General features: G+C 36.8%; 1 protein-coding gene across 16 annotated transcripts in view; it reads right to left on the bottom strand.

Moving 5' to 3' along the window:
* Positions 1-18,656, bottom strand: part of LOC115214900 (tensin-3) — a 930,040-nt gene that overhangs the window by 258,373 nt on the left and 653,011 nt on the right. Inside the window, exon 1 of one of the 16 annotated variants that reach the window (XM_036505659.1) lies at positions 13,704-14,060. The exons of the other annotated variants lie outside the window; for them this stretch is intronic. The gene's annotated coding sequence lies outside the window, so the exon portion shown is untranslated. Of the gene's footprint in view, positions 1-13,703; positions 14,061-18,656 lie in introns of those variants that run through there. 16 annotated transcript variants of the gene reach the window in all.

Raw genomic sequence — 18,656 nt, 5'->3', positions numbered from 1 at the left:
AAAAAAAAAAAAGGTTCTAGTTAACTGTTGTTGTTTAGTCTGAGCTGAGTTATCTTTTTCTTTGAGTAAACCGACGGTCAAATGCATTTCAGCCAAAACCATCAGGTCTATTTAGAAAATATCTAGAACTACATTGGTGAATAGGTCGGAGCACTCTGCATCCAGACCCAGAACAATCATTAAACACGACAAACAAGTGCTCAGGATACCAAAGGCTGGAATAGTTTTTTCAGTGTTGGATTTACCATGGTTAAGTATTTTAAAAAAATAAATGTTGAAAATTTGCATTTATTCCTGTTGCCCGGATTTTTTCTGTTTGGCTGCCACTTTTCAATTTCTTCAATTTTTGTTACAACTGATTTTACAGTTGGCGTATTGGTGAATTTTTTTGTTTTTTTTTTGCATAATCATAAGAATTACCACGAGTAGAATACTAATTCACAAAAATTTTAGAAAATTCCCCAAAATAAAAAAAAGTTATGAGGGTAAAGCAGAATTCTGCCAACATTTCATTTGTTTACAGTTAACAAGTGTTGTCAGGCACAAAACGACAACTTCCAAATCCTGCTTTCTGACTGCGTAAAAATGATCAAACCTTAAACCTCTGTAATTTGTTTTATTTATTTTCTGGAAGAAGTGAATTATCTGAGATTCAGCATGGAAAATTACATCAATATACCAAATTTTTAAATTTTCACTAAACTTTAAAATTTCTACAGGTGCAGCCAAATAGAAAAGACCCTGTTGCCCTAGTTATAATTAATTTTCTAATAACGAATACAATCGAATGTTAAATAAATGTATAAAAATAAAAACAGGTCATATTTAATGTAGTTTGGCTTGAAAAAAAAACCGAGACTGTTGCTTGGGCATCACGACTGAAACACCAACTAAAATATTAAGGTTCGGTTTACATCTGATCAAGCAATGTCTGTGATTCAAGACATCCAAGCCGTGATCACGATGGAGTTGGGTAATCCTCCTTCTTCAAGAATGTGATTGGAGAGATGCTTTGTTATTATTTCTAGCAGGTAGAGAGCAGCGGCTTTTTTGTTGACTCGATGATGTGGTTAGAGGTCGTTTGTGCCACTTACATATTACAAAAAGCAGCTACCGTATTATTTATTACTAACAAACAAACAGTCAGCCGCACAGCGAAGGAGGTGGAGAAGCAAGAAACTGTAAGATGTTCGACGTGAGTAGAGATGTGAGGCTATAAAATAGATAAGAGAGATAGCTAGATAAATGAATGCAACCTCAACATTCCGTTAGAGCACGAGAGGGAAGAATGAATACCTGATTTTCTCTAGCAGACAGGCAGGAAGAGTAGATAGCAAGCTATCTCCCACCACTTTTACTTTTGTATCTATAAATATAACGAGATACGTGTGTGTGTATCTATTTAAGTATCCTACATACATTCAGACAGATATACATAGCGGAAGTCCTTATGGTTTCACTTATTAATATGCCACTGGGTCAGATGAGAAATGAACTCTACAATCACTTTCTCCACCTGTGCTTTACCAAATTGCACGCACTCACAAAACAAATGGGGTTTGAATTGATCATAAAACCAGGAGGTCCCGAACAGAGGTAACTAACTCACTGAGAGTAAAATTTCGTCTACCGAAGGAGTATATATGCTGATTCTGGATTCGTTTTTTAAATTTTTTTCTATAATCTTAGCAAATTTGAAGTTGAGAAGAAAATTTGAAGTAGGCCTAATTCAGTGAAAAAATATTATTTTTCTTCCAACCGTGTATATCCTAAATTAGAGTTGCCAATGGGATAGTCTAATTCAAAAAGACTGTTTGGTTTTGGTGTCCGTTCAACAGTTCATAAATAAGAAATGTTTTATTTTTTAATTATTTAATAATAAAAGATACTGTTTATTACTATTTTAAATTCACCATTGCTATTTGTTGCGAGTTTCATTATGGCAGAAGTGTTAACTCAGTTTATGGAGGAGAAGGGAAGTGAGGGGAAATTTGTTTTCGCAAAGATGCCAAGGAATAGCTGTATAGATAAAATAGTGCTTAGAGTGCCAAGGTAAGGAGTACCGCAGTTGATTTTCCAGCGTCGAATTTACTATGGTGTAGCTTGAACCAGGACCCTACAAAAGGAGCACCCATAATAATAAATGGCCAGTGTTACACTGTCAAAAAAAATGGTTCGATTTAGAAGTTGTTCTGCTATCTTAGCAAGAGTTTACCTATCACTGCGTATACCTCAGGCATTGCTGAGTGCTTAAGTCCGCTTCGAAAATCATGCGGTTCCGGGTCCAACCATAGCTTTATGACTGGAATTTGTAGACGGAAATTATGTGGACGCCTATCGGATAATTGTAAACTGTAGTTTAAAAGTCAATAATGTGTTATTGATTCAGTGAAATACTCAACTGCTTGCACGTTAATTTAATGAATGGGGTTGATCGAACAATTGGATCACCGAAACAATGGGGATTGGTATCTTATCTTTATAAAGATAGGCCAGGGGTTAAAAAAAATATTCCTGGTTTAATGGCTAACTCAGGCCTGTATGTGTGTGTGCAGCACAATTAAATATCAGCCAAAGGCCAACAACAATAAATATTACCGTCAAAACATCTTGCGCTGATCTCTCTCCTCTCACTCTGTGTTTAATAATCAAATAAAACAGTCAGCTACAGTTTGAGAGTCCAGCGATATATATCTGATAATGTATTGAAGTCAACTTGTTAATCTAAATAAATCTATCAAAATACTTTCTCAACTATTAGAGAACAACAACAATATCATTACAATAGACAAATCAGCTTAAGGATACAACAGAATCAATTCAGCTTATTTAATCCAGTCAACATGAAAATAATATGACACTTCTGGCTGAAAATATCATTCTTCACACTTCAGTCACAACAGTACAATAAGCTTGTACTAAACTGCTCTTCTGATACACCAAAGGCATTCCAGCAGTGACCATCCTACCTTTTTTTTTTTCCTTGTCAAGCCTTGGACTATATTATCCAAGGTATCCTTTCTATTGTAAATATTATATGGTATGATTTTATCTGCTAATTATTGAGAATTTAGAGACAACATAATTGTTGTCTTTCGTTGTTGACTTGTAAGTACAAGATCAGAATATACGGTACATCCAGGTGAGATGGGATGGTTGACATGGGCCAACGATTCTAATGTGACCTACATCTTCTGTTAGACTTGTATTCAGGGTTAATGAGGTTATTGATATTTTGGAGTGATGGAAAAGAAGAAAAATTGTTAGTAGAAAGGTTAACGTGCATAGGATACTAATGTAGTAGTATTTTGAGGTATTACGGATGTGTCTAGGCCAGTATTTCTCAACCTTTCTTGTCTTACACCCCATATCGATTTTAAAAAATACCTGTGTCCCTACCATGAATGGACAAAATACGTGCGCGCCTGTGTTTAAAAACTTTATTGCAAGTTTTATTCATTCGTTACTTGCACTTTATTCTTGGGAAACACTGGTCAAGGTGATTGAATAACTGATGATAGGAGTTGTTATTTGGACCATTTCCACGGGGAAATGTTTTAGTATTGTCGTCGAAGTGTGTATGGAATAGTGTGTAGCGAAGTGGTACGGTAAAATATGCTATTTTGCAATCATTATAGATTGTTGTGAGTTGTAGAGGGGCCAGAGAGCCATGCAAGGCCACCGTAATCTAGGATATATTAACCTATTAAAGGGATGATTACATCCAAGAAAATTGGTTCTATACCTAATGTATTTGGGAAATAAAATTACCCTAAATCAATAAGTATATATTAAGTATATAATGGGTATTAAATTAAGAGAAGAATGTGTGTGTGGCTAATGATGGCCTTGGAGATATAAAACATAGTAAAAACAGTATTGACTCATTATTGTAGTGTGAGGTAGCTGCAAAAGAGAGCTCCATAGTGTGGACAAGTGATGGTAAATAAGGAAAACATTAGCCTGAATAAATTACATGAAAAAGTAAGCTACAAGACTCGCTCATGTGTTCTTAAACTAAAAGAAAAAACACGAATATTCTCTTGAAAATTGAATGAGCTTTCAAGATTGATGTGTCAAAGTTGATTGGAAAGTAGAGAAATTCACATACAATACACAATGCCACGAGCAAGCGAGAGTCCACTTGTAGTCGCCTGATGGCAGTTTTACATACGAAGGGGCACAATGGATGAGGCATTCATAGAGGCAAAGCCTAAATAAGACAGGACAATCACGGCTGAACGCCTTTGATTATATACATGCTCCATCATAGCATGTATATGACCAAAGGGCTAAACAACAACTCATACATCTACTCAAGAGAATGACAAGCCTTAACATATGGATGGACAAGAGTGGTGGGCAGTGACGGCTCGTGTATAGGACTGTGGAACGGCAGCACCCACTAATTCTACTCGATATTATCGATAACATTCAATATAATGAATCCTTCTTTTCTTTAATTCTTTCTTTATACTTGTACATTATATAATCCTTAAGCTTGATGTCAGTAGCCATCCCCTAGTTAATGAAAAATAAATACAAAAATTCATGTATAGAACTGAGCGCTTCACAGTTCCAGCGACGCGGTGTTTGGCTGTTGTATGCATGCTCACATGTCCGAGACAGGAAGCTTCACACTAGGGAGAGAGAGCACTGCGTGAACGACAGTACCGGGCGAAAGGTATTGTTTCTTTTTGACTCCGCATGTTTTGTTTTAAAACGTGTTTATATTCTTGAATGTGATAAAATGTAGAATTAGATTATTATCCTGCTTCCAGCAACAGTGTTGCTGCCAGGATTTGAAAAATATGGCACATTTTCCCCTCTTATTTTGTGATTGGGGGGGGGGACAAAGGGGAATTCGCGGCGGTGTTCGAACAAATTAAGCACACTATAAGGCAGTAGCTAAAACGCGAACAGATCAAGTTTATGTATAAATGTTCTTTTTCTATGCTTGTTTCCTTTTACACAATATTAAAACAACAGCTAACAATTTTCTGAAGCAGCACCCCCACTAGTTTTATCTACGAGCCGACATTGGTGGTGAGGGTGTTGGAGAATTCGAGCTTAATCGGGAAGACTTTCGTTGTAGTCTTATCAATTGTGATGTAGGCGTACGATGCATGACGAAGAATGTTTTACATAAACAACAACAGTAACAGCAGCAGTGGTGGTATTAAAAAATAACTGACGAAGAGAACAAAACTTTGAGCAACAACAATAGAAAAATTAATGATCTTTTACTTGTTTCAGTCACTGGACTGCGACCATGCTGGGGCATCACAGTTACGGATTTAGTCGAACAAATTGACCCCCAGTATATTTTTTTGTCCGAGCTTGCCACTTATTCTATCGGTTTCTTTTACCGAACCAGTATATTACGGGGACGTAAATATAGCATCACCGGTTGCCAAGCAGTGCTGGGGGACAAACACACACATGACGAACTTCTTTCATTTTCCGTCTACTAAATCCACTCACAAAGCTTTGGCCGGCCCATGGCTTATAGTAGAAGCCACTTGTCCAAAGTGCTGTGCAGTGGGACTCGAAACCATGTGGTTTAGAAGCAAATTGCTAGCTAGCCATACCTGCGCGCAACAAAAGTCTAACTAAAGAAGAAACTTATAAGACACTTTGTTCATTTCCATCTCGATGACATTTGTTTTATGAATCTAGTTGGTCTCATTCGCAAAATGAACCCAATTTAATTTTGCTCAGATTGCTTTCAATTTTGGTGTATCAATAATGCAACTCTGAATTTTGATTACGATCAACCAATTACTTTATCTCGTAAATTAAAGAATCTGATGTTATTTGGAATTGAAAGTTGGGAAATTTGGGCAATTTTAACCAATCAACAAACAGCTATTTCTAACATCGTTTCTACATGTTTTCTCAAAGTTGAAATCGAAACTATATAATATGTATTATTTTTGATGACTGTTATAGTTTGTCACCATCATAATGATTCATCTACCAATAAAGTGTGTAAATAAAACTGTTGTTAAACGTCCTGTGCTTTTGTTTAACATGGACTGCATTTTTATAACCCTCTACGAATGAAACTACCCAGTGGTTGTACTATAGTGTGACTGAGCATTCAACACTTAAATTTTAATGTAATATTCGGGTAGAATCAGTATGGCTATTATAGGTAGTACAGCCAACTCGAAGAGTTTTATTGGAGAAGGCACTTCCTCGAGATATCACGCAACCCAGAAGCCTAGGACACCAACGTGAGCGTTCCCCCACTCACTGGTTACTCAACACATCTATAAAAACATATAATACAGGTAGGCACACAAGTACAATTAGCTAGATACATGCGTACACACATTACAGAGATAATACATTCATAGCCCCCCCCCCCAATAACACAGTTACATAAAAACATACGTATACAATTATATACACACGTGCTACGTATATAGACAGAAAGACAATAATCTATCCAGCTGTATACTTCCAGTTATATCTGTTTCACTGTTATGATCTATAGCTGTTACATCCCATCCGTGGCTATCAGATGAACACTCCCACCTTTGTAGTGTGATTTATTGATAGAAGAAATTCTATACTGACCAAGAACTGGAGCCAGACACTTAAAAGTGTACTTGTTGCTGTTGAAATCTATGTGTGTGTGTGTGTGTATGTGTATATATATATATATATATATATATATATATATAGTTGAAAAAAGATTAGAGATCTATACAAATAATATATATATATAAAGCAACACACCACATGGGGAAAATCGTTTCAACGAAATTCTTTTTTTTTTTTTTAACTATATACACAGGAGGCGCAGCATGGACGAGTGATTAAGAAGTTCGCTTCGCAATTATGAGATCCCGGTTTCGATTCCACTGTGTTGCCTACCAAATATCACCGTAATTTTTTCAGGCATGGCTGTGAGGTTAAGAAGTGGTTTAGGGTTCAGTCCCACTGCACGGTAACTTGGACATGTATCAACTTCTTCTGTAGCCACGGACCGACTAATGCCGCGTGAGTGAATCTGACACGCGGAAACTGTGAGGAATGCCGTCACATATGTATATACTTGTGCGGCTGTGTTTATCCCTCATTGCCGTTTGACAACCTGCGCTGGTTTGTTTGCGTTCCCGTATATTAGCAGTTCGGCAAGAGATGGACTTTTAGAAAATAAGTACAGGCGTCGATTTGTTTGACTAACCGCCCCCCCCCCCGGCGATACCCCAGCATGGCCTATGTACAATGACTTACACGTGTAAAAGACATTGCTGTAGACATCATACTGACAAAGCTGTTAGTGTTGACAGGATGACGAAGTCGATGGCTCGGAAGGTGCTTCCTTTAATGTTTCAAAATATTTTAAGCTATAGCTAATTCATTCCACATAAGTGAAAATAGGTACACCTTTAACAATCAGGAGGACAATATATGTAACCCTTTCGTTACTGTATTTATTTTGAGATATTCTAGATTTCTTTCAATTACTTTAAATATAACAAAGAATTTAGTAAAATAACTTAGTTATCATTCAGCTAGTTTTTGTGACTAAGGTTTGGTGGAAGATTTTAATTCAAAACACGAAAATAAGACATCTGAACTCAGAGCCAGAGCCTGTTTCGGCCGGGTTGGTAACGAAAGGGATAACAAGTGTTCTGATATATTTCAGTACCTGGTTCAAGACTTCATATGGCACTTGTGACCACAGAGGAAAGTTACTCCAACATCCTACAATAGACCAATTATTTCGGTTTGCCATGACAGTCGACCTAAATTACTCCTTCTCCACAATAAGGGTAGATTTAAGCATACAACCAATGTGCTTTTGGCTAATTAAATACCCCTTCCTTATTGCTTGAGTGAATTACATTACAGCTTGAGTAAATTAACTACATGGTGTTTACTTCTGGGTAGATCAGTTACACTCACTATTTGACTTGAGTACAAAGTAGCGAAGTTAGAATGTGTGTTACCCGAGATAGCCCCTGAGAGTGTCTCTTGCGTCACCCGGGGCGGACTACCACCATCGCTCTAATCCTAGCTCTCCAATTGTTAGTCAGCAACATTCTCCCTACTGCGTGGGTCGTTCAGTTAAATTTCTCCCTTGCTTGGGTAGATCAATTACACTCTCCCTATTTCCTGGGTAGATCATTTATAGCATTCTCTATTGCTTACACCCTCTATTTCTAGGATACTTTCAGTCAATTCCCCTCTGTTATTTAGGTACGTTAGTTATACCTTCTTAATTGTTTGTGTACATCAATTACTCTCTACTGCTCAGGTAAATCTACTACACTTCATCTTAATCAAATCCTCAATACCCGTCAACAACCTGGGTATCGATCAACAATACCCTTTACAAATTAGATTTCCTTTTGATTGTTTACTTATTTTTATCTTTATTTTTTTATATATATTTTCGGCAATTCACAATCAGCGATTCTGAAATACCTGAACCAAAATGATGAACAAAGATTTAATTAAAATAAATAAATACTGGACCTATGAAAATCGATATACAATCAATTGATATAAATATAACAAACAAATACCCTGGAATTACTTAATTCAATGGTTATTCAGTCGGGTCAAAGGTCATTCACTGACTGCAGTGGACAGCATGAATTTTTTATCATTGGTTTCTCTATTACATTCGTGCAATGTGAATAATTAACGGAGTTGGCAGCTGTGCTTTACACCAATCAATCAACATCAGAACATTATTAGAAATATTTACTTTTTTTTTTCTTTCTTGCCTGCAAACAGTAAACATTTTGAGAAACAGTGTGTGTGTGTGTGTGTGTGTGTGTGTGAGAGAGAGAGAGTCATTTCAACAATGAAACTAAGGCCAAATTGTCAATCAAGTGTTTGGAATTTGAAATGTAACCAAAACGAATGACAAATATTTCAGTTATGAAGATGTGAAAAGAAAGCCACACACACACACACGTTCCACAGAAACCATTTTACGTTTTGAAAATAGACAGTAGATATTTAAAACTAGACAACTGTATTCGATGGCATATAAGACGCACTTTTTTTCTAAGGAATGTTTCAAAAATAAAAAAAAATCACGCCAGGGTCTTGCATTACCATGCTTTATTGCTATTACAACTTCATTTCCTGAATAATGTGCTGCTGAAATTGAGGTGCGTGTAATATGCCATCAAATACGGCAGGTAATACGGTACCGCATGATCCGCAATAACGTAAGCTTTAATATTGCAGCTATTAAAAGAAGTACTTTGAAACAGGTGGAAAAATTACCTACACACTGAGAATGTCCTACAAATCTGTGTGAGTGAGTGTGAGTCTGTGTGCGTCAAGTTGTGGTTTCGAGGATAGGGGCAAACGTAGATTTGTAACTAGTTTCACTAAACGAAATAGTTCCAATAAAAATCTTAGACGATTATTACCATACGTTTCATATTAATTTATTTATATTTACAGAATGATCAGATAGACAGGTGTAAGTGAGTGAGTGTGTGTATGTGGCGAGAGAGGGTGAGAGAAATTAGAAGGAATTGTGAGAATTACTAGAATATATAAAGTAATGAGTATTTTTTCAAATGTTAGTAAACCCAAACATCTAAAGACACAGATATATAGACAGACATCCCTGCTATCGCTGGTAAGGTGAGGGGATAGGACTAAACGTAGGTGACACATGTTAAGACTTGACAATGTCACACGTACTGCGAGACTCTCCCCCTGCGGCCAACGAAACACTGTATTTATTGAGGAGCTTTTTTAAAACAGAAATAAATATATTGCAAGACTTCCTGTCTTCCGCTCTGATAGACTAAGTGGTAGATGTATAGAAATAAATAGTTTGTATACAATGGCATAAATACTGAACCAGCAAAATGAAGAGTTACGGAGTTGAACTCGACCGAGTAATTATAGTTTTGCAGTTCCGTTCACAGTGAACATGGAAATGTATGATCGAGAGTCGATACGAAGAAGTGTGGACAATTTACTGTTGTTGTTTTTGTTAATTATTATTATTATTATTATTATTGTTGTTATACTCCTCTTAGAAAATCGAAGCCTGATGTATGCCAATGAGAGATTTTAATATTAATAGCAGTGATTACTTGTATATCCATTGTACAGTAGAAGCCGCTTTTTGCCATCATCATCATCAATGTTTATTATCTTATGTATATTGTCATTAAAATTACATCATCCTAACCATGTTCAGTGTATTTGTTATTACGTTGTTCCTAACACTATCTGTCAGTTTTAAGGCAGTGAGCTGGCAGAATCGTTAGCACGCCGGACGAAATGCTTTGCGACATTTCTTCCAACTTAACATTCTGAGTTCAAATTCCACTGAAGTAAACTTTACCTTTCATCCTTTCGAAGCGGGTAAAATAAATTACCAGTTGAGCACTGGAGTCGATGTAATCGCTTTACCCACTCTCCTGAAGTTGCTGGCCCTGTGCCAAAATTTGAAACCAATGTTATCAGCCTGTTTTGTTCTATCTATCTACAAATAGATAGATATATAATCACAATGAGCGTTATGTATATATATATATATATACACCACTCAGAGAGGAAGACAGGGAGTCTTGCAGTATATTTATTTCTGTCATATATATCAGTTGAAATTTACAGAAAAACAAAAGACGAGGACAGGTGTATGAACAACAAACAGGTGTATTAGTTTGACGCCCAGGAAAGTGAGAAAGTCTTAAGTTTCGAGCCTACGCTCTTCAACAGAAAGGAATAAGAAAAATAAACGGAGAGCGAATAAAAATATTTTAAAAACTTGTGTATTTAGCGGTCAAAGCTTGATCTCTGTGTAAATTTACACGCACGCACAGGTGATAGGAATTCGCTCCATTGTTACTCGGAGTTTCACAAATGCACAAGTTTTACCTTTGGTTAAGTGATTCGCGTGGTCGAAAATGTTGCATCCCGAAATGACTTCATTGTTGTGATGTAAGAGACGATACCGAGTTCGTGTTTGAGGGCGTCAACAACAGCTAATCCGCGTAACTTGCCGAATCCAGTGGCTATAAATTAGTGTTGGTTGTCTAGGAGAAACCTCCTCTGATACTGACAGCTGGGCAATACCTCGGGCCTACGGTTCAACAATATCAGCGGAACTTCCAAGACAAAGCCTAATATTTGGAAATTCTGTATTAAACAAACTGTAAAGCTTTGTAAAACGAAGTACCAGATACTGAAGTAACCAGCGATATCTCACAACTGAAGGCGTCTCTTACATTATACATCAGCTCAGCCAATTCCAGCCAGCAACATTTTCGACCGCGTGAAGCGCTTTGACTAATAAGTATTGGGCTTTCTGGTGCTCTGTAGACATACCACTGTCATTCGCCAAATATCAATGATACTTATACTTTACATGCGTGAAACTCCGAGTATCAGTTAAGTGGTTCACGAAATGTTATTCAATAAATATAGATTTACACACAGACACACACGTACACAAACACTGCTATGTTGTTACGAAGTTCGCTTCGGAACCATGCAGTCCCGTGTTCGATTCCGCGTAGAAAGACACACACGCACACACATGATGGGTTTCCTCGCAGTATCTCTCTCTATAAATTCATTCGCAATGTATTCGTCGACCTTATGCTATGGTTGAAGACACGTGCCCAAAATTCCGCTCAGAAGGACTGAACGCGAAACCGCGTGATTGCAAAGCGAGTTTCTTAACCGCATTTTATTATTGTTGGGTGGAGTTCAATAAATTAAATACCAGTCCTATATATTATGGCAATATAAGAAATCGTTATCAATACAGCTGCTCTATCGACTTTTGAATCATCGAGTCCTGTTGTTATTTACCTTCTTTGCAACAACTAGCCTTAATTAAAGGTTTTTATTTATTTTTTCCACCCCCTTTGTATCTATCAGCGTGGAGGTATTGTAATTAGAGTACACCTATTATGACAAACAGGTTAAATGAAACACCGCACAGCGATAGTTCGATCCCTTCTTAGATCGAGCGGAGGTTGTATTTGTTAATAATGGGTCTAGCTAAATCTTCCTCGTATCGCATCACACCCGACTATGAATAACATATTCCTAGATAAAGTCCCCCCCCCACACACACACACAAACAGGATAATTATAATTAGAATGAGTTTGCTCATAATCATATGTTTGTTCTATTAGAAGTTAGGGCTAAACAATAAAAAGGCATGGTGGGAATTTAACGTTTAAAATATGAAACAGAATGCATGCAAGCCTGTCGCCAGACTTCAGTGCCCGGGTGTGCTTCAGAATATACAGGGTGGCCACTAATTTGTATTGCGGGAAGATTTTTGCAAACTGTATTTTCTAAATCTGATGGTGTCCAGTGCACTCTCTTAGTAATGGACATGAATTTTTTCTACTCTAGGCACAAGGCCCGAAATTTTAGGAGAGGGGGCCAGTCGAATAGATCGACACCAGTAAGCAACTGGTAATTTATCGTCCTCGAAAGGATGAAAGGCAAAGTCGACCTCAGCAGAATTTGAACTCAGAATGTAAACACAGACGAAATACCGCTATTTCGCCCGGCGTGCTAAAGTTTCTGAAATATGGAGCTTCTAGTACATGATTTGTCATTATATGACACATGGATTCTACAACTTCGGTTTAGCTCTCCGAAAATGTTATCAGATCTTCTGATGAAATGCTTACTGTGCTATGTTAGAGTCTTATCCAGAAGGATCTTCTCGTTAGCATAACACAACAGAGGTTACAGTTAAAACACTGGTTTACATGAACCGGGAGACTTTTCCTTTTCTTTTCCTTTTTCATACAAACACCATATATGACAAAATGTACACATTAAAATTTATAGACCACAAAACACTGAAACTATACACACACACACACACACACATTCAACAGGTGAAATCTAGAGATGCTCAATACTTATATATATATATATATAAGTACACTGATAACGATATAAACAATACTAACATAGCATGAGAGTTTAGTAACGAAATATTTCGCTTATAGAGGCCGAGAGAGTGAGTCTGGAGTGAACCAAATAACTCCCAATATAAAATCAATTTCCCCCCTCTCTCTCACACACACACATACATATACATACATATACATACATATATATAAATATATATTTTTATATATACGTGTGTGTGGTTAACACATGTTTGCTACATACAGGTAAGACACTACAGTGGCTATTTGCGGTTAATTTTCTCACTTGCATAGTCAAAGGTAGCTGTTTAGTGTTAATTTTCCCATTAGAACACCTACATCCAGGTATCTGATGACTATTTTCTCAGTAGCTATGCCCAGGATATTTGTGTTATTCTATCATATTTTTCAACTGTAATAAACACGGGTATTCAATACCTACATTTCATCAACAGCCCCACTATTACACGCTGGCGAATATTCCATGTCAATTCATTTTTAACTTATTTACTGATATAGAAAATAATGTTTTATTAAATGAACATGATATTTATAGAAACTGTGAAGAACGGGGACCATGAGTTTATGATGTTTATGCCTTTCTTCAAGGACATAAGTAACAACTGTAATACTTTGATAGCATACACTCAATATTTCACATATATATTATATATAAAGCCCGTTAAGTATATAGTTAAGGTAATTAAACTATGATCACAACAAATTAAAATTTAGAAAAATAAAACGTACGTTATATGATATAATGACGTAAAAGAAATTAAAATATAACATACCCCAGTGAGAAGTTTGCTGTCTTCATTAAAATAAATCTATTTACCTATAAGGACACCAGTACACCTGTGTAGGCATAGATTATGAGACTTAGTAAATCAAAGTTTCCGTAATAGTTATCCGTTCCATGTTATGTTGGCCGAAGACGGGAGTTTGTCTCTTTAATTCTTTTTTTTTTTCTCCCTCCGTATAGATTGTTTATTAGTGAGGCGAGGAAACAATAATGACTTGGTCGGTCCTGGTAGCAGTCGGAGTGGTTGCACAAAGTGTGATCGTCAATGTGATTGCTTCGCTGGTGTTGCTGGTGAGGCTGTAGTACTGGACTGGTGAGGGTCTAGTCGGTTGATGGTGGTGGTGGTAGAGTTTAAGTGTATATAGTTTCTGTGCTTAAGTTTATTTATAAATCGCTGTATCGTTAAACTATACTTACATTTAAGTATGTATATGTCAATTAAACACAGTGTCAGTGTTGACTAATATATATATACATACTTATACAATCACATACACAGAAACTCAGTGAGTGTGTGTACGTGCGTGTATATGCATTTATTACAAGTGAATTCCCAGCCAACTTGGTCGATCCCTGGGGTCGGCAGGTTTCATTCACGTCAGGGGGGAGGGAAGGGAGTTATAAACAAACAACATGATAGCTCGACGAGTGTGTTGTAGTGGAAAGGACTATACATGTAAAGTGACCCAGTTTATATATATATATATATGGTGTGTGTGTGTTTGTGTATGTTTACGTGCCTACGTGCGGAGAAATCCCATCAGTTAAGCAAAGAATGGGCTCCAACCGAGAAAATCAGGTGAAGGTGGACGTAGGGAGACAAAAGACGCAGTATTTTAAGACCTACCTCAGTCTTTTCTCTACACACTAAGACTACCTGAGTACACGTGTGTGTCTATTTCTCTCTATATCCACTCCTTCCTCCCCCCCTGTTGTCTTTTTACCTCACGCACTTGGACTGCACTTTTTTTTTTTCTTTTGACAGCTACCATTCTAAGCTCCTGTTCTAGAACGTGATCTGTTCTATGAAATCCACAAAACTTCGGGGTTGAGGGAATAATAGAGGTGTCCTTTATTTTTTTCTCTTTGTTTTGATTCATTGATTTCGTTTATCGGACTTGTGTGCGATCCCGGGACATCAGCTTCGAGGGATTTTAGCCTTGGTACTCAGAATGAAAGACAAAATTGATACGAGCAAGATTTGAGCTCAAACATAAAAAGGGTATAACGTAACTTGTCCGACAGTGTATATATATATTATATAAATCATCAACATCATCATCATCTTTTAACGCCTACTTTTCCAAGACTGCATGGGTCAGACGGAATTTATTGAAGCACATTTTCTACGGCTGGATGCCCTTCCAGTCACCAACTCTTACCTGTTTCCCAAGGTAATGTTTTTCGCTTGTATGACGATGATGCTCATTTACAACCATACATCATGTCAAGGCAAGGGTACACACAAACATGCATGTGTGTGTGTGGAGAGAGAGAGAGATAAGGGTGGTGCTTTCTTCAGTTTCCATCTATCTAATATACTCACAAAGCTTTGGTGGCACCAGGGTTATAGTCGCACAAGTTGCTACAAAGTAGGTCCGAACTCAAAACTATGTGTTTGTAAAGCAAACTTCTTAACCACGCAGCCATGCATGTGATATCTGTTTATACAAAACTGTTGTTATGTATGTTGTATACAGTTCGTGAACTGTAAAACTAAGTCATTGTACACCTGTATTTCCGTTTTCTTTCACTCTGTATATTCCGTACATACCTACATACATACTTACATACATAGCTTTGGAGACTTAGCCTTCAATTTGAGCTTGTCAAATACTTTATTATAGTCGGTGAAGTAGAATGTGAAATAAAAAATAGAAAGAAAAGAATGATTTAGTAGTGATTAACTTTCTAATCTGTACATTGTACTTTAAATTATGCATTCTTTGAATATTTGTCTGTCTCTTTCACTATATTATATATATATATATATACACACACATATATATATATATATATATATATATATATATATATATATATATATATACACATATATATTTTCGTAAACACTCCCTTACACACATATTATATCACATAACTGGATGGACATTGACTCTCCTGAGTTCGTCCACCTTTTGAAGAGTCTTGTTTTTCATTCCACAGGGTGTCCAAAAATCACTTTATTCAACAAACAGGTTTGGTGGTGTTGCCATTTTAGTCATCAACAACCCAACCATGCAACAAGAGATTGTTATATATATATATATACATTTAAAACAGAGCCTGAGAATTGCATGAAGGCACTAAATGTGTTATAAAAAATGCTATCTCAGCTCTTTTCATCACATGAAACTATTAGTTGCTCGTATACTGTGTTTACTAATGAATTTTTATCTCTCACCAGATGGAGTACTTTTTTGTTGATCTTGTACCATCACATAACAGTACACTATATGGATGAATGGATGGATGGATGGACGGACGGACAGATAGATAGTTAGATAGATGACAAAGATAAGTACCAAGAAGTAATTTTCCAATGCCAGGAATTTGGCCAACAAAGATGAAGAGAAGTGTTCTAAGTACCATTAAAGATAAATGCCTGGTTTATTGAAATAATTTTTGCTTTGAGAGTAGGTAGACAAACACCTAACGGAAGTTGCAACTGATTCTGAATTTGAAGAGGAGGTAATCTCAAGGAACCAACAATCAGTCTCCTGAATTAGCATTCTATTAAGGAAAAGATAATCTGTTTGATCAAGAAATGGGAGGAGGGCTGTGATCATGTTTCTACCTCAATGCCATCAGCACAGCGTTGCACTACCTTGACCCCCAAACACATACAAACACACATACACATTAGTGCTTATCCTGTTAATTTACATTTATTGCAGACAGGCATGCACAAATGCTTAAGAATTCCACTTTGTAATCATCAGGGGCCTGGTTCAATGTCACCACAAGTTACCTTGAGAAAATGCCTTCTATTATGACCTTATGTCAACCGAAGCCTTGTGAACAGAGGTTTTATACCCAGATGACCAAAGTGTGCACTGCACACACACACCAAAGGTTGTAGATTTATCAACAGTATTAAGTTCACTGAGTAAATATAAACGTAGATCCGAATGGCAAACTAATTTTTCTGTCCAAAGTTATGAAATTCTGTGGCAGTCATTTTGATATAGCAGTGACCATCCCACAGCAAGTTGTATTGTGATAGGACACTGAACAGATGGCAGGATAATGGAAGGACAAAAAGTCAGGAACAAAATGTGAGAAATATTTCACTAACGTAAAGCCTGTATTCACTGAGACATATGTATAAATTCATTAGAAATTAATTATCTGATTTTCATCATTATCATCACCCCACCACCATCATCATCATTATTTTTTAATGTCCAGTTTTCTATACTTGCATGTCTGGAGAGAGTTTATTGAAGCAGGGTTTTTCTATGGACAGACAAGTAGGCAAGTAGAGAGACAGATAACATTTTACACTCTTTGTGGCAATGTTGTGGATGGTGTTTTCCACTGAATGAAGTCAGGCTGTGGTCATTTCTAAACTAAATGGACAGTGGTCATCAACTACAGACTGTTATTAGTCACCAAGACACACAATTATCAAGATTTCTTTATTATTATTTTAGTTTTTTTTACTTTTACACCAAACAATGAATGAAGTAAGGTAAGTTTAGTCACCAAAGTTTACAAACCTATCATTGAACTGGTCACATATACACACACAATATATTCTCTCTTACTTATACACATATGTGCATGTACATGTGTATATATGTATATATATATGTATGTGTATATATATGTACATGTATATTGTGATCATGTGATCAACTAGTGAGAGGGGACAAGCACAGACACAAAGTCATACACACACACACACACATAGATATATTTATATATACATATATATATACAATGGGTTTCTCTCAGTTTCTGCCTACCAAGTCCATTCACAAGGCTTTGGTCAGTCCAGGGCCATATTGGAAGACACTTGCCCAAGGAGCCATGCAGTGAGACTGAACCTCGAATCATGTGGCTAGGAAGCAAGCTTCTTTCCACACAACCATGTATATACCTACATCTACTTCCATATACTGTTCATCAAAGTACAGTATGGTTGAATGATTAAGAACTATACCTATGCAAGCACAATGTTCCAGGTTCAGATACAGTAGAATCTCAGGCATACTCTTTTACTCGTTTCAGCCATTTGACTGTGGCCATGCTGGAGCACCACCTTTAGTCGAGCAAATTGACCCCAGGACTTATTCTTTGTAAGCCTAGTACTTATTCTATCGGTCTTTTTCGCCGACCTAAATACACCAGCATCAGTTGTCAAGCGATGTCGGGAGGAACAAACACAGACACACAAACATATATATATATGTACGACGGGCTTCTTTCAGTTTCCATCTACCAAATCCACTCACAAGGCTTTGGTCGGCCCAAGGCTATACTAGACGACACTTGCCCAAAGTGCCACGCTGTGGGACTGAACCCGGAACCATGTGGTTGGTGAGAAAGCTACTTACCACACAGCCACTCCTATGCCTGGTTGTTTTCTATAAGTCTCAGGATGACCAATACTTTGTTAGTGAAATTGGAGCAACAGAAACAGAGAGGAAACCTGTTAGATGAAATTATACCTTTGATTCAAAAGTACTGCTTTGTTACACATTATTTTATGCTGATTCTGTCTGAGAATTACATTGAGGCTGTTTATGACTATGGAGTACTCAGCTTCTTAAATTCACAAGGTATTGTAATTCACTTGATCAAACAAGTAAATCCTCGTGGTGAAAAACCATCAGGCATCTATCAGTCAATGAGAACTTTAAAAATTCTGTTTCAGGAACAAATTTTGTTAAATTGTGATTCAAAACTGGTTGCAATTGGGGATCAGTTAACACTA

The sequence above is a fragment of the Octopus sinensis genome, linkage group LG8 (genome assembly GCF_006345805.1).
Source record: "Octopus sinensis linkage group LG8, ASM634580v1, whole genome shotgun sequence".
Taxonomy (NCBI): Eukaryota; Metazoa; Mollusca; class Cephalopoda; order Octopoda; family Octopodidae; genus Octopus; species Octopus sinensis.
The sequence above is the reverse complement of the archived record's forward strand: the minus strand, read 5'-3'. Positions and strand labels throughout refer to the sequence as shown.